The 26,698-nt window shown below is 42.0% G+C and overlaps 1 long non-coding RNA gene across 2 annotated transcripts; it reads left to right on the top strand.

Annotated features, from left to right (window-relative positions):
* Positions 1 to 3,728: 3,728 nt before the first annotated feature.
* Positions 3,729 to 8,351, top strand: LOC112605675. Of its 2 annotated transcripts, none has more exons than XR_003115545.1 (2): positions 3,729 to 3,940; positions 8,077 to 8,351. It is a non-coding gene; the product is annotated as an uncharacterized LOC112605675 (long non-coding RNA). The 2 variants fall into 2 exon arrangements; XR_003115544.1 differs by lacking the exon at positions 8,077 to 8,351 and adding an exon at positions 4,673 to 5,002.
* Positions 8,352 to 26,698: the final 18,347 nt, after the last annotated feature.

Below are 26,698 nucleotides of genomic sequence, written 5' to 3' on the forward strand. Positions count from 1 at the left end.
CTCAGATAGTTCCTAAACTATACATATTCTTTTTCACTTTTAACTTATGATCATGAAAAATTCTTTATACCTTTTGTGAGTCTTAAATATTTCCTAATAAAATGTGTAAAATACATTTTACACGCAGAATAGAAAGGGTCGTATTTTGAAGTGATATCTGTGTACAGCCCTTCTGAAAGATCTTTGCATTTCAACAGAAGACAATTCATTTATATAAAGAATATCTGAGGGAGGAAGATCTAGTTCCAGACACCTGTAGGTGGGAAAGATATTTTCAGGGGAAAGAGGAATTTTTGGGGCCAGCCTGCAGTCACATGAGTGACTGGCCCTGACTGTCCTACCCAACTGCATACAGAACTGGACCTGGGGGGCCCTTAGGAGGGTGAACTGTATCTACCTTCTGGCAGGGAATCTCCCTGGTGAGCCAGCCAGTGTTTGCTGAGCACCTCCCACCCTCCACCACCACAGGGAGCATGTCTGCAGAAGTAACACCTCTTGCCCCCAAATGCTTGAGTTCCCTTTGTGAATTTTTCTTAATTTTTTTAAAGCCAAGATGCGCATGCTAATCTTTCTCCTCTCTCAGCTTCACATGAAACCCCGGCACACAGCTTTGCATTATTCATGAAGGCTTACATTAATCAAATGCTTCAAAGTTTCATAAAGTTTCTATTTTGGAGCACACATTCTTTGTAGGGTGGGCACTTAGTGGACAATGGGATTGTATTTTGGAGCTCCTCCAGCATTCTTAATTCCCATCTGCTTTATTTGTTGCAGCTGTTTTATTTCTTCCCCAGAGGCCACATCTCAGAATTCTGTAGTATGCAGAGTGTTTTCAAATAAATGTGAGCACCAGGAAATGCTTTCTAGGTTGAGTGGATGCAAAAGAGATTCAAATTGTTACACTTGGTTTGTCTTCTCTGACTCATGTCTCCCTGTGATGCCCACATGTATGATTGTGGCAGAGGCTGCTGCATGCTCTCCAGGGCATTTTCTCTTTTTTCCTTAAAAATTGAAGCTGCCAACTTTTAGCTGAGCCATATAGAATAAGGACTACATTTCCCAGCCTTCCAGAATGCTGCCTTGCAGTGGCCATGTGACCAGCTTCTGGACAATGGGTGTAATGGAAGTGTTGCCCCATGACCTTGGGGCACGCCCCCATTTCCTCTTTGCTTTCCTGCTGGCTGGAATGTTTTACGATGGCTGGATCTTGGACTGTGAAGAGGAATCAATGTGTTGAGCAAAGCAACAAGATAGAAATTGCTGAAATCCCTAACCGTTGGAATGCCTTATCAGCCCTGACTTCCTAAAAGGGAGAAAACTACCATTTTTATAAGACAATCTTTTCTAGAGGAGGGTGAAGCTTAAGGAGGTAGAGGAGGGTTGTGATGCACTTACTAATTCATCCCTGAGGGTTTTGTAAGAAATACTTTAATTTGCAAATTAGACAGTATTTTACTGGTGTAATATTGAAGGTCATAATGGAAAGGACTGACCTCAAGGTGCCAAATCCTAAAAGCATAAACACCTTCCTATGTAACATTAGACCAACTCTCTCCATGTCTCTTTTGCCAATACCCACAGTATGAGCATTAATGCACTGAGTCTCCCAGGAGTATTCTCCATTGCACTAGAAGGAAAGAGGAGCTGACCCAGCTAAGCAAGGATAACTTGCCCTAACATCATTGAGTTGCAAATGGTTATTGGATTGTTGGTATATTTCTCATTATAAAAGCACAAGAATAAAAATCACCAATATAACTAAGAATGTAACTGGATTGTTTGTAACACACAGGATAAATGCTTGAGGGCATGGATGCCCCATTCTCCACGATGTGATTATTTCACATTGTATGCCTGTATTAAAGCATCTCGTGTACCCCAGAAATAGATACATCCACTATGTACCCATGAAAATTAAAAAATTGAAAATTAAAAACTTGGTAGTGATCCCACTACCAAGTAATCATTTTGATCTATTTCTTCTTAGTCCTTTTCTTTTTCTTGCTGTTGTCCAATATTACACTAAGATTTTTATTCTTATTATTATACTTTAAGTTCTGGGATACATGTGCAGAACGTGCAGGTTTGTTACATAGGTATACGTGTGCCATAGTGTTTTGCTGCACCCATCAGCCCATCATCTACATTAGGTATTTCTCCTAATGCTATCCCTCCCCTAATCCCCCACCCTCCCACAGGCCCCGGTGTGTGATGTTCCCCTCCCTGCGTCCATGTCAATGCAAATATAGATGTTTATCTTTTTATAAATGATATCATAGTATATGTATTATTTTGTTGTTGTTTGTTTTGTTTTGTTTCTTGTGTCAGTCTCGCTTTGTCATCCAGGCTGGAGTACAATGGCACCATCACAGCTCAAGGCATCTTAGAATTCTTCTGCTCAAAAAATCCTCCTGCCTCAGCCTCCTGAGTAACTGGGACTACAGGTGTGTGCCACCATGCCCAGCTAATGTTTAAAAAATTTATGGAGACTGTCTCACTATGTTGCCTAGGCGGGTCTTGAACTCCTGGCCTCCAGCAACCCTTCTGCCTTGGCCTCCTGAAGTGCTCAGATTACAGGCATGAGCCCCTGTGCCCTATTTATTATGTATTATTTATAAGGAATTATTCTACAATACATTTATTAATTATCTTTACTCCAGACCATCATATGGCTGTAGTCTAATATATTGTCCAATCCCTTAGTCTTTTTTTTTTGAGATGGAGTTTCACTCTGTCACCCAGGCTGGAATGCAGTGTCACCATCTCGGCTCACTGCAACCTCCACCTCCCAATTTCAAGCAATTCTCATGCCTCAGCCTCTCTAGTAACTGGGACTATAGGTGCCCGCCACCACACCTGGCTAATTTTTGTATTTTTTTGTTTGTTTTTTAGTAGAGATGGGTTTCACCATGTTGACTAGGCTGTTATCGAACACCTGCAATCCCTTAGTCTTGTATACATATGTTTTTTTCATTTCCTACCTTCTTTTTTGCCATTATAAATAATACTGGGATGAACATCCTTGTAGATAAGTATTTTCACACATCCTGATTTTTTTCTAGTAAATTTCTAGAACTGGAATTCAGGAGGATTTAATCACCATTGCTACTATTCCTTTTTTTAAGGCCCATTTTGATGTCATTGATCTTTCACTGTCTTCTGTGGTTGGGCAACTCTCAGTCAGGTTTTCAGAACAACAGCCCTTTGTCTGGTTTATGTTAAACAATATGAGAACTTGAACATTTTCTGCTCTGAAATATTCATAGGTTTTTTTTTTTTTTTTTTTTTTTTTTTTCGTCTTCTACCATCGCAAGCAGTTAAAAATACAGCCTGGAGAAATGACATTTTTCTTGCAGAAAATGAGTTGGTAATTTATTCGAATGAGGCTGGGTAGTTGTTTTAAATTATTACCTGATGGATACCACTAATGAAATGAAGTCCGTTTACATCTTTAAATAACCTTTAATATTTGTACAAGTAAAGATCTCCATTTGATGATAATGGAAATTGTCAGAAGTTTTCATTTTCTCACAATTTAGCTCACTCACAATGGCTGTCAGACAGCCGAATGATCTGACGCAGCGCGCTGCTAATCGTTTCAGCAGAAGACAGTGTTTCAAAGGTACGGGAAAGGAGGTGCAGACACTAATGAAGTTTTATTATCGGAACATAGAATTAGGATTGTGACAAGAGACAATGGTGGCAATGACACGTAGTTAGAATGTTACAGCTTGTGAAGTCGGTAGCTAAATCTCAGGAATGGAAATGTTGAGAAGGGTAGACTGATGACTACCCCTCAGTGGAAACAGACCAGATCTCAGCTTATCTGGCTGGAAGGAAAGCAAAAGAAACAAAGCAAAACAAACCAAAAAATCCTAAGAAACAAAAGACAGATTCAAGCCAATCTGTGATTTGTAAAATAAGCAAGGTACAGGCTTGTGTAAGTATCTTTGACACATCCAAATGATGAGAGCGGCATGCTTCGGTAGGTTTGTTCTCAAAAACAAGGCGGTAAAAGCTGAATCCAGTGGATCACAATTATACTAAGGACTCCAGGTTTGAGTGGAGTCACCACTGACATTGGTGATTAGAAATTATTTGTGGGAGAGAGGGAAGGGAGGTGAAAGAAGGAAGTAGGAAAAGGAAGGTGAGGAGGGTCCATCGTCAACCAAAATGGAGCCCCCAATAACAATCTCAGTGAGATGCCTCTTCAGAATAGCCCTTGCCATTTTTCCTTCATTCATTAATATTTGATAGATACTTATTGTCTACTAAGTACCAGGCACTGCTCCACTAAACACCAGGACACAGTGGTGAATAAGACACATAAGGCCCCTATTTTCACAATTTGCATTCTTTTGGGAGTTAGAGAGAAAAGAAACAAATAAGAAAATATTACATATAGCACTATGGGCTATGCAAAGAATTATAACAAAATGAAGTGATATGCTGCTGGGGAGTCTGTTCTATAAAGTATGTAGTGTGTGGTGGTCTTAAGGCAACTCTTCAGGTATTTCGATACTCTTCCATTAGTAGGTAGAGTCTGTGTCCCTTCCCCTTGCACCTGAGGGGCCTCTGTACCTACCTGGAAGAATAGGACACAAAGGAAGTGGCTCTCAGTTTGAAAAGGCCATGCAGCTTCTGCTGATTTTTCTTGGGACATTCACTCTAGGTGCCTTCAGCTGAATGTAAGAAGTCCAGCTATCATGAGGCCACCATGTGGACAGATGACTCAGAGGAATGTGTGTGTGTGAGAGAGAGAGAGAGAGAGAGAGACCTGAGCAGCTAGCAGTGCCAGCACCTAGATGTTTGAACCTTCCCAGCCCAGATATATGGTGGAAAAAACTTCAAGATGCGCATTGGACAGCAACCACATGAAAGACCCGGAGTGAGAACTCTTAAGCTGAGATCCCACTTTTTCAGACTCCAGAGCCAAATAAATAATTATTAATGTTTTAAGCCACTGTTTTTGTGTGGCAACAATGAAGGCCTGGAACAGGGTGATACAAGAAAGTTTCTTTGAGGAGATGACGCTTATGCTGAAGACCTCAGTATCATGAAGGAGCCAGGGGAGAAAGAACATTCTGGGCAAAGGAAACGGTGGAAAGATCCTAATCAGAAATGGGTTTAGCAAGTTCAAGGAAGGAAAGCAGGCCAGTAAGGCTGAAATGCAACCCAATAAGAGTGGTAGGAGATGAGTGCAGGCATGCAGTAGAACTTCAGTTTGTGGGGAGGGTGTGCACTCACCCAAGTAATATCCTACAGTAATGCTGAGCGTAGCCATGAGAACCTTCCAAGTTTAACATTGGAACCCTGGAAGAGCTTGAATTCATTTTCTCTCCTGTGCCAGTGTCATGATAAAAAAGTGCTGACAAAACTTTCCCAAACCTCATCTAATACCACTGAGGTCCAAGAGAAAGGGAAGGGTGGGTGTTCGGGCACTGCAGTTCTCCCCAGAAAGCAGAGAATTTAACACCTTCTTGTTTTAATTAAAAACAAACTAACAAAACAAAACAAAACAAAACCTCCTTGGGCACGAATAATTAAAAACAATATTAATACTATATGGATATGTTTCAAGGATTGCAAGCTTGCATGAGAACGCCTTTGAACTGTCAGATCACCTGGTCTTAAAAAGTCATTTTGCAGTTTCTACCTTCTTTAAACTGGTAGACCATTTTGTGGCTAATGTGGAAATCTAAGAAATGCAAATATTAATACTACCAGAAAGTGAAGGGAAGTAGCCTGAATTTGCATTTTGTGGCAGTTGCAAATGTCCTTTAACTTGTAGACAAAGGTCTCTCTGATTGGGGAGCGCCAGTGAATGCATCTAGAAGGGCTGCTCCCAGTACAAGCAGGCAGAGGTTGCTTTCCACAAACTGGACAGAGAAGAGATGGAAGATGGCAAGATTATTTGATATTGTATTTAAGCATCCAGAAAAGGCCAGGACAAAAGAATGAAGAGTTAGCGTCCTATTACACTTTGCAAACAAATAGAAGAGGGCATTTCTATGGAATGCCCTCTGGAATCTTCAAGTCCTTTGCAGATACTAACTGCCAACTCCTCATCCCAACACTGAGTAGCAAGGCTCTTGGGTGTAAGTGACCCAAACTGAAATAAATTGACTTAAGCAAAAAAGGGGGCCTCATTGATTCACAGACTCAAACTGCAGAAAGTGTAGAGTGGAGCTGAGCTTGGAGAAGCTGGGATCCAGGAGCTCTGTCACCAGTTGGGTGCTCTCCCATTTCCTTTCTGCGTCTCCCTGCCTGTTGTCTTCATTTCCCTAGACCAGATCCTCCAAGTGATAGGCTTACATACTTACAGCTTCCTATCAAAGATGCAAAAGAGCTCTTTCTCCCCAGCTTATATTTGGAAAAATCCCCAAGGATACACCCTGATGGGCCTTGGGTCATTTCACCACCTTCTTTGGTCAGCCATTGTGACCAGACAGTCGGGGGTTGTGACTGGCCCAAAAGGAGCAAGATCTATTTCTAGAAGAGGTGAGACAGGGGCAATGTTGGGCAGCTAAAAATGATATTATCTTCTTCCCGAAGGGAAGAATTAGGTGAAGTCTAAGAGCAGAGCTCACAGATCTGAGTGGTACCTCTTCACCCTACATATAACACTGCCCAAGGCATAAGATTTAGAGCTGGTGAGACAGAAAAGGCAAGGTTTCCATAGTTCAGCTCTTTCAGGGTATGGATTTCCCCTTCTAAAGAACTTACACTTTGAGAACACAGATCTCATGGAATCGTTGGCTTCTCAGATGGAAGAGAGTGTTTAGTCCAACGTCATTATTTCATACATATGATAAGATTCAAGACCTTTGTATACAAGAATTCACAGGCTTGGCACAGTGGCTCACACCTGTAATCCCAGCACTTTGGAAGGTGGAGGCAGGAAGATTGCTTGAACCCAGGAGTTTGAGACTAGCCTTGGGCAATATGGAGAAACCCTGTCTCTACAAAAAACAATACCAAAATTAGCCGAGTTTGGTGGCTTGCACCTGTAGTCACAACTACTTGGGAGGCTGAGGTGGGAGAATCACCTGAACTTAGGAAATCAAGGCTACAGTGAGCCGTGACTGTGCCACTGTACTCCAGCCTAGGTGATGAGAGTGAGACCCTGTCTCAAAAAAAAAAAAAAAAAAAAGAACTCACAGATTTGTAAGGAGGCCAAGAAGCCAGAAATGGGAGCAGCTGTCAGGCTGAGTTGGCTCTGCTGAGACTCACTACAACATTGGCTGGAGGTCATACTATTAGTTCTCCACTTTGGTAGTCATATGGGAGCCTTAAGTGTGTATTACTTTTTCAAGATATTTGTTTAGAATTGAATTTGTGTTCACACACATCACAATGTTAGCAGTAACCAGAAGCAGCCTGATTATATAGTATCTGTGATCTTCTTACAGTCCACCCCCACCACCTCCTACCCATACCCACCCCGACCCCTTACAGACACAGACACACCTGTACACTCCTGATCACCTACATGCCTCAGCTTTCACTGTGCCAGTGGAGGTAAAAGTGAGTAGGGGGGAATAGAGAGGCCAGCAAGGAAGCAAGATTTAAATTGGGAAAGACAGGGAACTACAGGATAGACAAGGAAGAGAGAAGGATGAAGAAGAAAGAGCCTCTTTAAGCCATGAGTTCTAGACAGAGTCTTTTGGGGTCCTTAGAGTGAGGGAAGGAAAGACCTTTGAGGGCCCTCCTGTACATGTGAGAGGTAGAAAGAAAGAGGAGGAGTTATGGAAAAAATCATTTCCAGATGTTTTGTTCTGTTTTATTTATTTATTTATTGTTTTATTTTATTTTATTTTTTGAGACAGGGTCTCGCTCTGTCTCCCAGGTTGGAGTGCAGTGGAACAATCGTAGCTCACTATAGCCTTAAACTCCTGGCTTCAAGAGATCCTCCTGCCTCTGCCTCTCAAAGTGCTGGGATTACAGGCATGAGCCACTACGTCCAGCCTTATTATGTTTTTTTAATGTACCTTCTCACCTTCACTTTTAAGATACTGTGGACAATATGTACATTGGTTTTACTTTTTTAAATGTTGAATTTGTATTTCTTTGCAGATACTGGGCCACAAGGTGACTTGGATTTTTAAGGGTTACACACATGAGACAACTACAATCCAGAGGAATTCGTGACTGTCCTCGGAGGCCACAGCCCTTTGATGCCTCTTTCACTCTGCCCATTATGTCCCACTGAACAACTTGGGTGTCAGAGCCAGCCATTTTGCTCTGCGAGGAAGTAATTTTGCAGTTGAATTGGACATGGTTGCATTTTCTAGTCTCTACTTTCTCCAAATATCCCAGTACTTAGTTTTTGCTCCAGTTGAAAAAAAAAACTACACTAATGGATTAAACAGCCATTTGGAAAAGATAAGTAATTAGTCCAAGTGACAGTGTGTATGTGTGAGTATGTGTGAGTGTGTATGTGTGAGTATGAGTGTGTGTGTGTGTGAGTGTATGAGTGTGTATGTGTGTGTGAGAGTGTGTGTGTGAGAAGCTGTGTATGAGTCTAAGGAGGTAATAGTCTTGCCAATACCTAGGCTATCTCTTGAGAATCGTTCAATTATTGACTGACCTTTATATTTAAATTTCTAGTTTGGCCTCCGTCTTGCCCCTGCTATTCCTTACTTTAAGTTGGTATCAAATCCAGCAGAAAAATGTGAAGCGCAGTCCCCAGGATGCAGCGTAGTGGTCAAAATGGAGGCTTTGAAGAGAGCCAGACCTGGATTCAAGTCCAGGTGCTGTTACCATTTAGTTGTGCTACCTTAGAGGAAAGTTGCTCAACTTCTCTGAGCCTCAGTTTAGTCATCTATGAGAGGGGACTAACATCATTCCCATTTTTTTGAAAGGATTTTTTTCTTAACTTTTTTGAGGTAATTTTGGAAAGGATCATTCAAATTAACGTATGTGAAGCACCTAACACATAACAGACCCTTGGTAAATGGTAGCAAAGAAGATTATGGTCATTAGGAACTCCTGAGAGAGGGCAGGTGCCACAGGAAGGGATTGGACCAGATCAACATTTCAGTGTCTTCTCAGGATTATAATTTCTGAAAGTTGCTCCCAGATGGGGAAAAACTTTCATCCTATGGTCAAATATTGCTTAGAAACTCTCGATTTGCCTTTTAGAAATTTATTATAATATTAGCATATTAATAGCTCTGAAAAATCCTGAAGAAAAGAGCCTGTTTAAATTGGTTTACCCCAGTGATTCCCAAATACATCTGAGCAAAGAACTACTTTTTTTTTTTTTTTAAAAGAAGAGATGTTCTTTTGTTAGTAACATTCCATGAAATCAGTGTTCCTGAGAATACACTTTGAAAAACATTGGACTAAGCACTCTTTAAGGTTCCTTCTGAAAGCTCTTGGTAAGTGGAGGGATTCTGGGTACCTATCTTACTTAGCACCCACAAAGGTTTATTTTATGAGCTTCCCAGAGTGTAGAAAGGCCAGGGGATAAACAGAGCTGCTGCTGGAACCTCTAAAATCCACTTATTAAAAGATACTGAATTGCTGGTGGGGTATAAAATGGTGCAACCACTTTGGAAAATAATCTGGAAGCTCCTCAAAAGAATAACATAAGAGTTACCAAATGCTGTGAACTAAATGTTTGTGTCTGCTCTCCAAAATTCATCTGATGAAATTCTAAACACTGATGTGATGGCATTAGGAGGTGGGGCCTTGAGGAGGTAATTAGGTTGTAAGAGTGGAGCCCTCATGAATGGGATTAGTGCCCTTAGGAAAAGAGGAAAGAGAGCTTGCTTTCTCTCTGTCTCTGTCTGCTCTCTACCATATGAGGATACAATGAGAAGTGGACCTTTTGCAACCTGAAAAAGAACCCTCACCATTACCTGACCACGTCAGTGTGATTTCTGACTTCCAGCCTCCAGAATTGTAAGAAATAAATTTCTGATGTTGATAAGTCACCCAGTTTATGGTATTTTGTGATATCAACCCAAGCTGACCAAGATACCACAAGACCCAGCAATTCCACTCCTGGAAATTGAAAACATATGGTCGTATAAAATCTTGTACATGAATGTTCACAACAGCATTATTTAGGATAGCCAAAACAATAGAAATTACCCAAATGTCCATCAGCTGGTGAATGGATATATAAAACTGCATGTCCGTACAGTGGAATATTATTCAGTCATTTAAAAAAATGAAGTTCTGATTCATGCTACAACATGAATCAGATGAGTCTTGGAAACATTATGCTACGTGAAAGAAACTAGTGCCAAAGGCCACATATTATGATTCCATTTGTATGAAACGTCCAGAATAGGCAAATAATTAGAGACAGAAAGTAGAGGAGTGATTACCTCGTATTAGGAGAGCTGGAAAGTTGCTGCTAAGGGATACAGGGGCTTTTCGTGGTTCATGAAAATGTTCTAAAATTGACTGCGGTGAAGGTTGTATAACTCTGTGAATATACTAAAAGCCATTGAATTGTGCACTTTAAATGAGTGAATTTTATGGTATGTGAGTAATAAAAGTTGTTACAAACAAACAAACAAAAACAAAACCACACTGACATGTTGAGGGGAAAGAAGTTGGTCTAGAATCGGTGTAGTTATCTAACTATGGTGAGTTTGAATGAATAATCTCTTTAAATTGCAGGATTGAGCAAGGCTTGGTTTGTGGCTTGCTGTGTTTGTGGCCATTGCTATCAGGCCTCAATGTGGTGGACCAAACTGGGGTGTCCACTAACACAAAAATCAACCACACACACATCCAGAAACGGTCTTCCCCTGGCCTTTTTGCAAATTGCACATTCCACCCTGGACAATGTTTTACAGCAACCAATCATTTTACAAAGTATATGGTAATGTTTCTACAAAACCATCTCATTTCTGGTGGTGGTGGTGGTGGTGATAGTGTGAAGGGAATGTAAATCATTTCCTCTTCCCAGAAGCAAAACAAGTTATCTATGGCACCATCCTATCCCATGGATCCCGTTCATGATAGAGCCAGATTTTTAGACCCAATATGAGGCTGCTACATAAAGCACTCACAGCAAGAATGAAATTAATTGTCAGTATTGTGCATTTAGTATGTAAAAAGATGTAGTGTTCTGTTTCCAAATTAAAATCTTGACTGTGTATTTGTCATTGTTACTCTCCTCCGCCATCTTTCTGATTAAGTGATATTAATGTCAATAGATTAACTGATAGGGTACAAATGAGAGCTTTAGTTGTATTAACTACCAAAAAGAAATAATTCTCTTATTTTAAGTCAATGCAATTTTTCCTTTAATTAGAAAATTTGTACTCTTGTCAATTATTAGGAAGGAAAGTGTTAATGGCTAAAATGAAACACAAATATAAAAACCTGTAGTTGTACATATATATCTAATAATCATCTCCTCCTTAAATGATTTCAATATTTCTAGCTCCCAGGAGAGGAACTGACAGCGAGAGAATGTGGATGTGACTCAGCTGCATAAACGTCATGTGAACCTTTGCAGGCTGCTTAACCTGGCAAGATTTAGTTTCCTTGCCTCTCAAATAAAGATCGTAATTTTTGATCTGCCATCTTAAATGTGTCAATTGTTGCTTGCCCTGTCCAAACGCCCAGCTAGCCAGTAACCCATGATTTGTTAGTTTTTAAAGAGTGAAGCACTCAGACAACCAGGTTACCTCTTCCAGGAATTTGAACTGAGACAAGGATGTTGGCCATTGTGATTCTAAGACATATATAGGAAAAAACCAAGGTCTTTTTCCTGCTCTCACGCAGCCAAAACCACTCAACATAGAGCATGTCACCTCTGGTCACCAACAAGTGGGTGGGGATTTCTCTCCACCAGCAACCAATTCTTCAGCACGTTTTCCAGCAGGCCAGGAGAATGTTCTCTGATTCCATTCAATTCTGACACTATCTACTGTGAAGCAGACATTTCACAGTATCACAGTGGTGCATGGTCAAACTGAGAAGTGAGGATTGCTGCCTTGTATGAAATGAGAAAGATGGGGAAATGATCAAGAAAGAGAAAAACAAGAGCAGAAAGCCTGCGAGAAGTAGAGATAAGGGGGATCATGTTGTCTATTGAGACAAAGTAGCGCTGGATCTCAGCCTTCCTGGTTTCCTGAGGTCTCTAAATGTTTATACTGAGCTGAGCTTCACTTTGACTTAATTTGATCAAGTTTGAATGTGTCTCTGTTTCTTGGGGTGGGGGGGCGGTGGGGAAGGTGGAGGGAGGCTACAATGTAGCCTTCCTGAAAGCATCTTCCTTGCTACCTTATATATAGAATTGCACGAAGGTCCTGATGACTTCCCCTGATTGAATGTGGGCAAGCAGCACTGCCTTTCTAATCTTTGTGTTGCTGAAATATTTCCTTCATTGAACTGAAATTGGTTAAAGTGTGTGAAGATGCTTTGAAAACTTTGAAGCACGCTGCTGATGGAGAGAAGGGATTATTAACAATCTGACTAAGATTTTATGAAATCCCCATTAGTCATTTTTGTGTATCTGCCACAATGAATAAAGCCAAGAGAAATGGCTAACACGGAGAGAAATTGGGTGGATTTTCACTTCTTCATCTGAGCAATTTTAACTTCAACCCTATCCTAAAGTGAAAGCAGAGCCTAAGAGCGTTCTCCTTAACCAGTAAGCAAGGCAGCTCCTGCCTGGAACCGACATTTAGGTCCCTGTAAACAGGAAGCACATTGTCCATTGTTGTAAATTTTCTAGCACAGAGCTGTCAGGGTCTAGGAAAAGACTAGATTTTCCATCACAGTGAAATTCCTGGCTTCTCTGCTGCAGATAGAGCTATAACATGAATTAAAGCATTAAGTTGACCAGTTGCACAAGTCTCCATTTCGTGCACATGGGAATTAAGACAATAACTAAATCCCCTGTTACTAAAGAAGTGCTTCGGTGGATGTTAAATTCTCTTGGCTATCTAGATTGACCCACTTCACTGGTCACTCTAATTTACCTGCATAACCCCCAGGCTACCTATTAAAACATGGAGAAAAAGAGAAGACACAACTATCCAAGGATTAAAGCAAGACAGGGACTGGAAGAAAAGGTGGACTACTCTCTTCACTGTGTGGCTATCTGCCATGTCCAAACTTGTAGCGGTTCTGCCTTCTGTGGGAGAAATTCTAGATGCAGAAATATTTGGAAGAGGACCTACACATTCAAATGGGTGCCTAGGAGCCTAGGAGCTGACTGACCCTCCATTGGCCACCACTGCCACCCTCATATTTTACAAGACAAACACACCTGCCAGCTAGGATAGGAAAGACAGACCACCTTTAAAATGTCTGCAAACAACCTCTCCCCATCTTTGATACAAGCTTCTGGGTTTCAATTGCTCCCCGAAAGTGAGAGCCATCCCAGGATCCTTCGGTGACATTTTCCAGTTTCCTGTTGGCTCCACTTATGAGAAACAAATGGGCTGGCTGGCCTCCCTCTAGATTGAGTTTTTCATGAAGTCATTACTTCTGTCACGGGGAGTATTTTCAAATTGAAAAATCTGAAACAATAAATGATGGTGAAGCAGTTAATAACTGTTAAGAAATCACATTTGGAAAATTGCATTTAAGCAATAACCTTTCTCCCTGTAATTAAATGACAGAAAGGTCCTGGTTTTAATTAAGTCAGCAATTTATAGTTATGAAGCTATACTTCACTATGCAGATTAGCAAATGATAGGTCACAGAACACCCTGAGTGCATTTTGAGTGGGCCTGATATGGTAATTACTCCACTGTTCAGTGGTGACCACATTGAACCGTATCTCTAGATGAAACAATTTTCTTTTCCTTGCTCCATGATGTATAACTAGGATGAGTAAATGTACCACGAGCACTGCCTTGCGCATCTTTAAATTAAAATGGATTTTAAATGAGGGGGGCATGAGCGGAGGGAGCATGGTTGAAGAACAGCACCGGGAGTGAATGGGCCACTAGTCAATGCCTGAGAGCAGAGAATATATCATTGTTTTACAGGGCTTTCTATCTTGTGCCTGAGTATTTGCTGCAGATTTATGAGGAAGTAAAATGCTAATGTTAGTGTATTTATAAACATATGATGGGGGTTTCATCTATAATTTATTCACCAGCCCTACTCTTATCCTCCTTGGAAAGGAAAATGAAATGCTATGTTGGACAGCCAGAAGGGTCATTAATACGGCTTTCACATTTTATTTAACTAACCCCTGCTCATATTACACATTGATGATCACATTGTGAGATGTTTTTTGAAATGCTTATTGTGTCTTGTATCTGCCTCAGCCTCAGCTAGTCCAGAATTCTAGCAGTCACCAATTGGCTTCAAATAGCCAAGCAGGAGTCCACTAGTGGATGATCCTGTGTGTGTGTGTGTGTGTGTGTGTGTCTGTGTGTGTCTCAGGGGTCCTAGAGGGAAGAGAAAATCCAGTCCCTGAAAATCATGTCATTTTTCAATTCACGCTTAAAGTTTCGTGAGCATCTGAACCCTAAAAGATGACTTGTTTTCAGGTGTTTGGTTTCTTCTCCAAACCCCTTATTTTCCTGCCTCTCTCCATTAATGCATCTTTCCACCCAAACACATGGAGAGCGTTGGCTGCAGAGGAAGGTATTCAAGCATTGAGACAAACATCCCAAGCTAAGCACAGCCCACATGGCAGAGGGGGCTAAGCACGAGAAGACCCCCTTATGTGATGCCAGTATTTCTCCCGGGCAGGAACCTTGACTGTTCTGTTTCTCAGCTCTGTGTTTTATACCCTTTGTTCCCCCTACTGCACACACAAGTAAAAACATGAAATGAATCAGATTTGATTTGAGCTGATCTGTAAATCACTCAGTGTGTCATAACTAATAGTGACTCCCTGTACCAGACAATCAGAAGCAAACCAAGATTCTCCTAAGTCAATAATTTATCCTTAAAAAAAAAATACTGAATCTTCTTATAGGGAAAAAAAGATACAAACACAGTTCTTATCCACCCTCCCTTAGGCATTTTGGAATTCTAAAAGAGGCTTAAAATTATTATATTCTCAGAAAAATTACCAAGATTATATTTAAAAGGAAAAAATATGACCGTAGCATTTTTAAGGATTACATCATGCATGTTTAATTCAAATGTAGCTACACGGATACTCCCAAGTCAACCAGCCCGCTGGGACTGGTCTTAGAGATTTTTTCATCGGGAGCCCTCACCAGCGTATGGAGGGAAACACAGTGTTCTTCTCAATATCTCCCAGTGATTCTTGGAGAGACTCAGGTTTCCCACAGACACCTCCAATCTGAATGCCAGTTTCTGCTGAATCCTACAGCTTTTCTGCACGTTGCCTTCTGTGTCTACCATACCCTTTCTGTGCTGGGCCACTCCATTGGGCACAACCCCAATGTCTTTCATTCCCAGGATCTTCATAACCAAAGGCTCTGGAGCAGCAAGTGCTTCCTGAAGGTTTGAGACAATGACCTCATAGTTCAGCAAAAAAACTTAAAAGGAAACATTAGACATTATTCTTAAAAGCATTTCTTGGCCCAGCATGGTGGCTCACTCTTGTAATCCCAGGATTTTGGAAGCTGAGCCCAACAGTTGGAGACCAGTGTGGGCAACATGGCAAAAACCTGTCTCTACAAAAAATACAAAAATTAACCCGTTATGGTGGCACGCACCTGTAGTTTGAGCTACTAGGGAGGATCAGGTGGGAGGATCCATTGAGCCCATGAGGTCAAGGTTGTAGTGAGCTGTGGTTGTGAGCCCTGTCTCCAAAAAAAAAAAAAAAAAAAAAAAAACAAGCAAAATAAAGCACTTCATGTGTTCTCACTACTGGAAAATTCTTAGAGGAGAGCCCACTTCCACTGCTGTGTTGATGACAACCTCCTTTTCTTTATTTGATCTCCTCCCAGCTCCCAGCTTCCTGTTTGTTGCTGGATTGAACACTTGGTCCTCTCTTTGTCCTCCTTTCCTTTCCATGTACTCCTGCTGTGCCCAGGGGACTTCATCCTCAAGACCTGCCTCCCTCTTCCTGAGAGGAATTCTGCTGTCGTCGTTGAAACTACTACGTCGGGTTTTCTGCCACCACACAGAAACAGTGAAGCAGTACACTGAAGGGCCCTCCACCAGGAAAGCCCCTGGCATCTTGGGGACATGTGGTGGAGGTCAAGACACTCCCCGGCTCCCTTGGTTTTGACAGAACTTCTGAGATGCTCAGCGTCATTCACCATGGACTTCTTTGGAAAACAGGTCATCCTTCAGCTATTATATTTCCCGTATCTCATATGGAAGAAGCTATCTGCCCTCTGAGGTCAGATGTCTCCTTGCAGCCTCAGCCTGATACATGCATTGGGATTATGTCCGGTCCCTGGCCCCCAGTTTAGGGCACCACTAGGAAAGAACCTCCAAGGAAAACAGGAAGGAAATGCTGGCCAGAATTTTTTTTTGATTCACCCATAGGAGTGAGGGTCCTGCCAAAAGCCAGATGCCAGGACTGGGCCCCTGCTGGGCCATGGGGAGAGCAGTGTGGGACAGTGTGGATGGAGACAAGGAGGCATCCTCACTGATGCAAAGACTTGGACACGTGGCTTCAGAAATGAGTCCTTTTTATTTAACAAATAAAACTGTATGTGTCAAATCTGGCTGGGGATAACATGTATTGGGGGGAAAGCTTAGTGAAAAGTATTTTTGAAAACTGTTTCTTTTTAAATTTTATTTGCATTATTGTCTTGAAGATGTGTCACATCTGGATCACCTGACCAATATGGAAGATGTCGTGGGGGAATTTCCCAGTTAGGAGAGATGCAGCCTAGGGACTCCTCTGCTTCCTCTCTGAAGATGTGATAAGTTTTCAACCAGAATTAAAATATAGAATCAATACAAACCAGTGAGTCCCAGGAGGATGAGTTACCACTTGACTTTCTCACGTTTTCATCCATGTAGCTTCCTTTCATTGGTTGAGTGCCTGCCATTTGCTATGTGCCATGCTGGGCAATGGGGATCTGAGAAGGGGTAAAAACCAATGCGTGGGAGGGAATCTCTTCTTCTGCCCCCGTGTTGGGAGCAGAGTTAGGAGAAAGTAGAGAGTCATAGACACAGAAACAAATAATGATAATATTGTAGCAAAGAACTTCAAGGCAAGGCTTGGCGTCAGACCATGTGGTATCAAACTCTCCCTCCAGCACTTATTGGCTGTATGATTTTTCCAAAAAATGCATGACTTTAGAAAAGTCATTTAACCATGCCTTGCTTCATTTTCCTCATCATTAAAACAGGGATGACAAAAATATCTATCTCATAGGGTCATTAGGGAGACAATGAAATAATATATGCAAAATATATGGTGTACAACAAGTATCCAAATGTTAGATAACAGTGTGTGGGTCACATAGCAATAGAGAGATGCACAAAACATCATATGAGAGCACAAAGGAGGTGGGGTGGGTATCTAACTCAGCTGAGAGGAATCAGGGAAGGCCTTTTAGAGACATTTCTCTAACTCTTGATCAGTTGGCTGTTCACATAGTGCATTCCATTAAGCAGTGGTGGGTTAAGGAAATGTGAGCACATTTGAGTTTCACCAGGTCACTAGGATTCTGATCTTGAGTGACCAGCAAATTTTGACACACTTGTTCTTTATTGGCAATGATTGATATCAAGGTTATTATCTTGGGCAAGGGAAAGCAAATTTCTTGGTGCTGGTTGAGGGCAAAAAACCATCATCAGTGCTTCTTCTCATTACTACATCACAAGCACTGATTCCTGAAGCCTCCTCCAATGCTGAATTCCATGGTTCCACCAAGTGGAGAAATTCTGAGTCTTCGAGGCCACAAAACCTATTCTTTGTTCATGGGTTCCTGTCCTGTGTATTGCTATAGGAACTCTCCCAAAAGAGTTGCCAAGCCAAGAGAAGTTTAACTTCCTGATCTTCTTGAATACTCCAGTGAATTATTATCAAGTGGAAATGCATGTAATTAAGGTGGGTGGAAGGCGGGAATTGAATTATGATAAAACTCATGCCTGCTGATGTGTTTGATGACAGAGGAGGAAATCATAAAGGGAAAGATGATGAATTTCTGTCTTTTCTCTGGGAATAACTGACTTAGAATCAATGTAATGAAAAATTGTCAAGTGAACACAGAATGGCACAGGAGAAGGATAAGTTTCTGACGGAAATATATTAGCTCACAGCAGAACCACACTTTCAATTTTGATCTCTGGGGGGGAATCACCACCAAAAATACATTATTTGGTGAACAACTATGATCATGTCACTTTCCTACTGAAATGCTCTCAGTAACTTCCCATTTCCTACCAGATAAAGTTCAAATTCCTCAGCATGACATTCAGGGGTTGTCATAACTCACCTCAAACCCTTTCACCAATCTTATCTCCTGTTCTCCCTAATGTGCACAAATGAACGTGTGTGTGCACACACGCACACACACGTACACATGCCACACCCTACATCATGTCAGACCAACTACATTACTCACTCTTTCTTAAATATGCTGTTATGCTTGCTGATGCCAGAATGCCCCTCCACAATCCCAGTTAGATTCCCACCCCACGTAAGGCCCACTTCAAATACCATTTCTTCCATCAAACCTTTGCAAAGCTAGAATTAATCTCTCTCCCCTCATTACTCCCATGGATGGTAATTAACAATGCTTGTAGCATGCCAATATGCCTGTATTACTATTTTCACTGGTGGATTTTTTTCCTCATTATTTTTCAAACTCTTTGAGAGCAGGAGCCATGTCCTATTTATTTTTGTAACTTTCACAGAGCCTGGCACAATGCTTAGCATGATATTAGCTTTTAAAATAAGTTCCCTTTTTGCTTTGGTTGCCAGGAAGCTCAGAACTAAGTTTTTGAGCTCAGTTAGAGAAGCTCTTCATTTGGATTTTCTGGGACAATGACTGCCCACCTTCCTTATTTGATTCTTGTCCTTGAATTCTTTTTTATCGTTCTATTGTTTTGGGGCTTTTATTTATTTATTTATTTGTGTGTTTTTTTTGTTTTTTTTTTTTTTTTTTNAATGAAAGAGAAAAAAAAAACAATGCTAGCTATTTATGAGGCAACAATGATTTCTCAACCTATATGAGCAACTGGTAATGAACGTCAGCAACACCATCTAGCGTGTGATGAAAGTTCCAGAAATGACAGGAAATGGATGAGGAATTCGTAAGGGATGAAGTGAGTTATTAATGTTTATTATTTATATGGTACAGTAAATATATACAGCACAGGACTGAGTATTTGCTTGTCAGTGACTTACAACCAGTCTACAGTGCTGCAGAGCTTGGACAATGCTGAAATCCACGAATCAAGGCAGCATCTTTAGAGTACATGGTGCGTCAGCCATTCCTGTTGGAAGGGGCCCTTCTGAACCTTCTCCACACCAGTACATTTCCTTTGCCTTGGAATGACTTTCACTTTCAAGGACAACACCTCTAGTCCCCTGACAACCTCAGGGTATGTGCGTGCGTGTGTGTGTGCACGCAGGCATGGAAAGGAGGAGGGAGCAGAGTGAGGTGAGTACGGATTTCCTTTGTATCTTCCATAGTTTTGCCTCCTGGGATGGCAGCTTTCAATGGCCACGTCCTGATCCTTGTGAATCTGAGAATCCCAACAGACCAGAAAGCCTCTCCTGCTCGTGCACCTGAGACGGGGATTCTTACCTCCAATTTGCAGTTAAGAAAATAGAGTCAAAGAGCAGTACAACAACTTGATCAGGATTTCTCTTTTCAAATGACAAACCAGGACTCCAACTCAACACCCTAAGTCCCACATCAGTGATGACACCCCAGCTGTCTCCCTAGGACAGCATTTTTGAGTGTCTGTTTTGAGTGTCTTTCAGGCTCTGTTCCCTTTTCCTGTTTACACTTATTTGAAAGTAAAGTTTCTTTGGTAAAGTAGGGAGAGGGAATTTAAGAAAGAAACTCTCTCTCATTCTTAGACCTATAAATGGAGCTTTCCCCAGACTCCCCAGCCATCTCAGTCTCCCTTCCCTGCTTTATTTTTTTTTCTCTAAAGCATACCTCCCATCTAACATGGTATAGATTTTACTTCAAAACCAAAGTATTCCCCCATTAGAAATAAGCTCCCCTAGAAGCAAGTCCTTTCAAAGTAGTGCAATTTAGTAGTAGAATTTAGTAGTAATAGCCACCATTTTTTGAGTACCTGCTAGGTGTCAACAACTTTCCAAACATTAATTCTAATTATTGGAATATTCTGGTGACAGGTAAGTATTCTTCCTGCACTTTTACAGGTGAAGAAAACAAAAGCTCAGAAGGGTGATAGGATTACTTCACGGTCACAGAGCTCAGATGGCAGCAGAGATGGGATGTGGTCCAAGTCAGCCTGAGTCCGAAGTCATTCCCCTCATCTTGCTCTGCTTTTAGAGGGACAATTGAGGAGGGACAACTGGGTCACTCTGGCATCCAACTAGAGATTTCCTGCCTAGTGTCTAAGTGATGGGGTGGGGATGAGGAGCAAGTCCTGGATCCCAGGACTTCTAGGAAGTGCTTCTAACCCCGACCGGCTTCTCAGACATCATTTTGTCCCAACTGGCAAATCCTTTAGCTTCCTTTTTTTTTTTTTTTTTTTTTTTTTTGATGCCTCGGCTCACTGCAACCTCTGCCCCCTGGGTTCAACCAATACCCCTGCCTCAGCCTCCCAAGTAGCTGGGATTACAGGTACCTGCCACCACACTGGGCTAATTTTTTGCATTTTTAGTAGAGACAGTGTTTCACCATGTTGGCCAGGCTGGTCTTGAACTCCTGACGTCGTGATCCACCTGCCTTAGCCTCCCAAAGTGCTGGGATTACAGGCGTGAGCCACTGTGCCGGGCCTAGCTTCCTTCTTTCTCTGAAACAGCTCCTTACCCTTTGAAGGCATAGACTTGGACTTTCTCAGAGAAAGTTGCTTGTAAGTGGGCTTATCTGATTCTGTTCTGGGGGCCAAGAGCCAAAGATCCCTTGGAACATTGGGCAACATCTAAGTCAAATTCACCCACTTCTACACAGCCTCTCGGCTAGAACCAAGCCTGTGATACAAACATATTCTGAAACAGAGACAAGGAGAGTCTTTGCAAAACAGCCTAGAGAATCTCAGCTCGCATCATTTCTAGCAGAGGCACTGTCTATGCCCCATATGCATTAACCCAGAGGCAGGCAGTTAACTGCCCCTTGGGGAACTGGATCTGGAACCATAGTTTTATTCTTTGCCAGCTCCTTTAGTTGTGTAGATAAATGTTTTAAATCCTCCCCCAAACCACCACCATCTTTTAAAATAGCACTTGAGGCTTGGCGCAGTGGTTCACGCCTGTAATCCCAGCACTTCGGGAGGCCAAGGCCGGCGGTTCACGAGGTCGGGAGATCAAGACCAGCCTGGCCAACGTGAAGAAATGCCATCTCTACCAAAAATACAAAAATTAGCATGCGCCTGTAGTCCCAGCTACTGGAGAGGCTGAGGCAGGAGAATGGTTTGAACCTGGGAGGCAGAGGTTGCAGTGAGCCAAGATTGCATCACTGCACTCCAGTCTGGGCAACAGAGAGAAACTCTGTCACAAAAAAATAATAAAATAAAATAAAATAAAATAAAATAAAATAGCACTTGAAGGTGTTAATCAAACAAAATCTTACCTGGCAACTGAATTTGCAATTCAAACAAGATGGGGATGTTTGCGGAGGTGGAAGTCTCCCTCTAACAGGCCAGCCCAGCCTTTTTCTCTCTTTCCACTCCAGGCCTGTCTTCTTCTGACCAGATCCCCAGGAACTGCTGGAAAATCACTACTCTAGATCGTCCGAGCCAGGATAAGATGCCTGCTAAAAGCCTGAAAGCGGCACAATGTCACCCCACAAGTCCCCATCTCCATTATAGGTAGGAGATGGAACCATTGAAAAAGGTATTCAGGTAAATTCAGGTAGACAGTAGTTGTGACTCTGCAAAAGCCATATTTAAGCCAACATAGTCCCTTGTGTCTCGGACTGTCAGAAGCTACTACTGGCAGAAGCAACTTTACTGGATCACCAACATGGGCCAGGAGAGCACAAGAAGGAGGACTATTACCTGGATTTGGAATTGGTGGCTTTTCAATGCCATGGCCCTCATTTCTCTACTCTACCTTGCTATGAACTTCAAAATGTTTATACTAATTCAGAGCAAATAAAATCTTGGATTAAATTTTATAATTTATATGGCTGATTTTGTTCATTCATTGATTCTGCAAATAGAGAGCCTATAATGTGCCGAGCTCTGTTCCAGACACTGGAAAAATAGTAGTGAACAAGACATGAAAATCATGAACATTTTATAGCTCAGTCCTAGTTTTGACAATTACAAACAATATTTTTCTCTGAGAAGTGGGGGGCATGTATCACCCCATACCTTCTCCCATAAGAATGCCCAAAAGCTGACCTTTCCTCTTGGAAGGAGACTTCTTATTCAGAACTTCTTCATGCCATCAGAATGGTTATTTTAAACTGCTCTTTTTAAAAAGCATATATTCAGATTTGCTGCGCCACTTAGAACACAAATTTAAAACAGCTTATGATCAAATGGCATTTTTTAATTTGTCTTGATTCATGTGAAAGTAATTTGAATACACATTAGTATTCTGGAAACTGATCATTAACACTTTTTAACTGATTTTGTAAACACATTTTGCTTCCAAAATAAACATAAACAGGAAAGGAGAACGCTCAGTGTAGCTGAGGCATGAAGACACACACCCATTAAAGGGTAAAGGCAGAATCCCCAGCGTAAAATGGAGAAGGCATTTGAGAGTCATTTCATCATCAACTTGCTTCATGAAAAATCTGCAAGAAAAATGTGAATAATTTCATATTTGCCTGGTGGGGGAATTTTAAGCTCCAGAGTTGTTTATGTGTCTATCACGGATCATTGCAAATAATTAAGATGGGTTGGGAGGTGGGGACAGATAAACGTTTGATAAGGCAGGAGGGGAACTACATGTGGCAGGAATGAGCAAAGTGGCTGGGCTGCCTTCATGCTTAGCCAGAGCAGGAGATTTGGAGATACACGAAATTGGAAAGGTTTTGTGGTCCGACTCTCCTCCAGTCAATGCCTGGATCCCTACGTTCACTGGGGTGCTGCCCAGCCTCCACCTGGATCCCTCCAGGGCAGCTCAACTCACCTTCCTATGATGCCCCATTGACCCACATCCTTTAATTCCCAGGAATCTGGCATTCAAATATGCACCTTCCAAATAAGCAAAAAATAATTGCATATTTACTGATTTAATAGGAATCTAATTCGTAAGCCCCCAGTAACACTCTTGTATCCCCTTTTCCTTCTCTTGGTCACCTCATATTCCATACTCTCTTGGCTTCCTTCTCTAAACTCTCCCTAAATGTCTCCAACTTACTTTAACTCCAGAACCTCTGGTGCTTCTCTGCCCCTCGTTTGCTAAAGTACAAAGAACCCTGGAGTCCTCCTAGAGGATAGGAGAGGAAAAGGAACTCCTTAAATAAGACCTGGCCATTCATTCTATCAAGCTTGTTATATGGAATTGCAAGATGAATTAGTATAGCTTCCAAACGACAGAGCACACATGATTCAGGAACACAGATTTGGGAGTCAGCATACTTGGGTTTCAGCCCCAGTCCTGTCACTGGGTAAGATCCTTATCTTTCTGAACTTCTCTTTTCTTATCTACATAATAGTGTGAATGATGTTTACTTTAGGCAGTTGCTATACAGATGAGGTATACATCCAGCATTTGACGCAGTATGTTCATTAAGTGGATGGCGGACCTATTCTTAGCATTCCATCTTTCCTCTAAATGTCCAGCATATCCTGGTGCCAGAAATTTTCTGAGCTTCTCCTCCCTCAGTATTAATCCAGCTCAACAAACGTCACCCAAGCACCTATCCTTGCTGGGAATTGTGTGGGAGCTGCAGATTAGGTGACAAAGACAAAGTCCCTATTTCTTAGAAGCACTGACAATTACTTGTGACTTTGTACAGAATTCGTGGAATAAAACCAAAGAACTAAAGTTTACATCAACAGAATAACAGGAAGATAATCTGCTTCAAGATGAGCCCCGTTGTTCTGCGTCTCATTGCTTGAGTTTGGTGACTTAAAAGAAAAGATCCTCTGTTACCGCTTAGCTATAGGTGGGTCCCTGTTGAAACCTCAGTTTCCTCATCTGTGAAGTGGGGATTGTATAACTTGCCTTGCCTGTACCTCTAAGCCTTGGTGGGGAAAGAAATAGGAGAGTGAACATGATTTAGAACCGTACTGTGCCATAAAAGGTTTGCTGCTATTGTTAGTCCCAATTAGAGTGAGCCACCCTGCATCTCCAAATTCTCTTCCAGCCTACCTTGACATGCTAGAGAAGTAAAGCCCCATGATGCCCCAAATGCAGGAATACTCCATGGTCCCCTGTGATGGTTAATATTGAGTGTCAATTTGATTGGAATGAAGTATGCAAAGTTTTGTTCCTGGGCGTGTCTGTGAGGGTGTTGCCAAAGGAGATTAACATTTGAATCAGTGGACTGGGAGAGACAGACCCACCCTCAGTCCGGGTGGGCATCATCTAACCAGCTGCCTGTACAGCCAGAATAAAAGCAGGCAGGAGAACGTGGAAAGACAAACTGGCGAAGTCTTCTGGCCTCCATCTTTCTCCTGTGCTGGATGCTTCCTGCCCTTGAGTATCAGACTCCAAGTTCTTCCACTTTTGGACTCTTGGACTTACACCAGTGATTTGCCAGGGACTTTTGGGCCTCCAGCCATAGACTGAAGCCTGCACTATTGGCTTCCCTACTTTTGAGATTCTGACTGGCATCCTGGTTCCTCAGCTTGCAGATAGCCTATTGTGGGACTTTACCTTGTAATCGTGTGAGTCAATTCTCCTAATAAATTATATACCTTAGTTCTGTCCCTCTAGAGAAGGCTGACTAATACATCCCCCAACACCTATGTTGTCCCTACTCTAATGAGCGCGACACTACTGTCAGCCGTCTGCCTGCAAGAGTCAGGACTCTTTGGTTTTGAGTGACATAAACACAACTCAAACTGTCTCGAGGGGAAAAGAAAAGGAATGCATTGACTTGTGACATGTAAGGAAGGGCTATGCAGAGCATTCATGAGACACAGGGCTGCTCAGAATACAAAGCCTTCTTTCGGGAAATGCTCCTTCAAGCCACATCGTTTCTGGAAAGGACTATCAATCATACGTTACTTCTCTCTGGCCAAGATGATTAGTCCAAGTTGGACATTGTGGCTGATGCTAATGGTGCCTTACTAACCTGCACACTGGGCAGTCTGAAAGTGCCGTGGAGTTAACTAATGGTCCCTGAGCAACCACCTACCAATGAGGGCAGGAGTTGATGCATAAATGCTCCAGCATCTTACTCCTCAATGCGTGCATATTGGGGCTGGGACTTGGAACAAAATTTAAGAGAACACCAAAAAAACTCAGTAACCAAGAATATGTCTGAAAAATCAAAATTAATGCAAAAATCCAGTGTGTATAAAATACTAAAAGTTTAAGTAAAATCAGTACTGATATTTCTGATTTTTTCCTTTTGCCTCATGCTCTAATATGGCTCAGCTGGGCATTTGTGTGTTTCTTTTAACCGCTTGTTTACAAGTTCAGTAGAAAACAGAAGTGGAAGCAGCCTTGAACAGAGGCTGAGATGTCTTCCTTGTCAGGCTTCTAACTGGGTCAACCTGAGTGCTGCTCCAGCTCAGCGTACTATGCCTGGTAAGTGCTGCCTAGAGCTCCTTGGGAGGGGTGAGGCAAGAGACATGTGAGCACAGTCTGAGGACATATGGGCAGTTTATTCTTTGATGTCCTTGGAAGAGTGGTCATAATTTGCGTGATATAAGCCAACAACCAAGACAGATAAGCCTCAGGAGAGCTAAGGTCATTTCAACTAACAAATCACTTGCTCCATAATGGAGAAAGCAAACTGCAGATCCATACACAAACATGGTAAGTTCTTGGTAAAAGATTTTAAGTCAGTTCTCTCTCCGCCTGTCCTTTACATCTCTCTTTTTCTCTCTGTCCTTTACATCTGGGGGAACCTTTGCCAGGTAACTGACTGACACAAAGCAGCATCTAGGAGAATGGCTTCTTTCTTAAGCACGCCCAATCTGAGGAGATTACCTAGAGATGAGTGCTTCTTTTGTGGGGAGAATTTGATCCATGTGCCATTATAAACCAGGCTTGGGGGAAGCCAAGCCCACAATCAGAATGTAATTGAAGTATGTTACCTATAATAGGTTCAGATGTTTGTGATCTTCAGCACTTTATGAATTCTGCAGCAGATGGGCGAGGGCCAGGTAGCAGGCAAGAACAGACTGGGTTAGGCAGGCTGGCACTCTGACAAGGGCAGCCACAGCTGTGGTTCGGGTGTTATTCAGCACGCCCACCCACTGCACCAGCAGCCTGCCTTCTCCAGCTCACGGCCACGGCCGCCTTAATGAAGAGTGGAGGTAAGCATGAATCCTGGCTTTCCAGGGATCACAACATTTGAGAAACCCAGAAGAATCAACATGATGGAAATGGTGCCAAGTTCTTTTGCCTCTCGCTTTTTGACAAAAAGAGAAAGAAGGAAGGAGAGAGAGGAGAGAGTGAACCTGCTAATAAAATGCACATCTAAACACTTTCCATTTTTCCTGGGCTTTTCATTTCTTTCCTCAAAATTTCTGTGCTGGAAGAGGGAAAGCAGAGTAAGCACTGATAAAAGAACACTGAATGGGATACAAGAAT

The sequence above is a fragment of the Theropithecus gelada genome, chromosome 14, assembly GCF_003255815.1.
Source record: "Theropithecus gelada isolate Dixy chromosome 14, Tgel_1.0, whole genome shotgun sequence".
Lineage (NCBI taxonomy): Eukaryota > Metazoa > Chordata > Mammalia > Primates > Cercopithecidae > Theropithecus > Theropithecus gelada.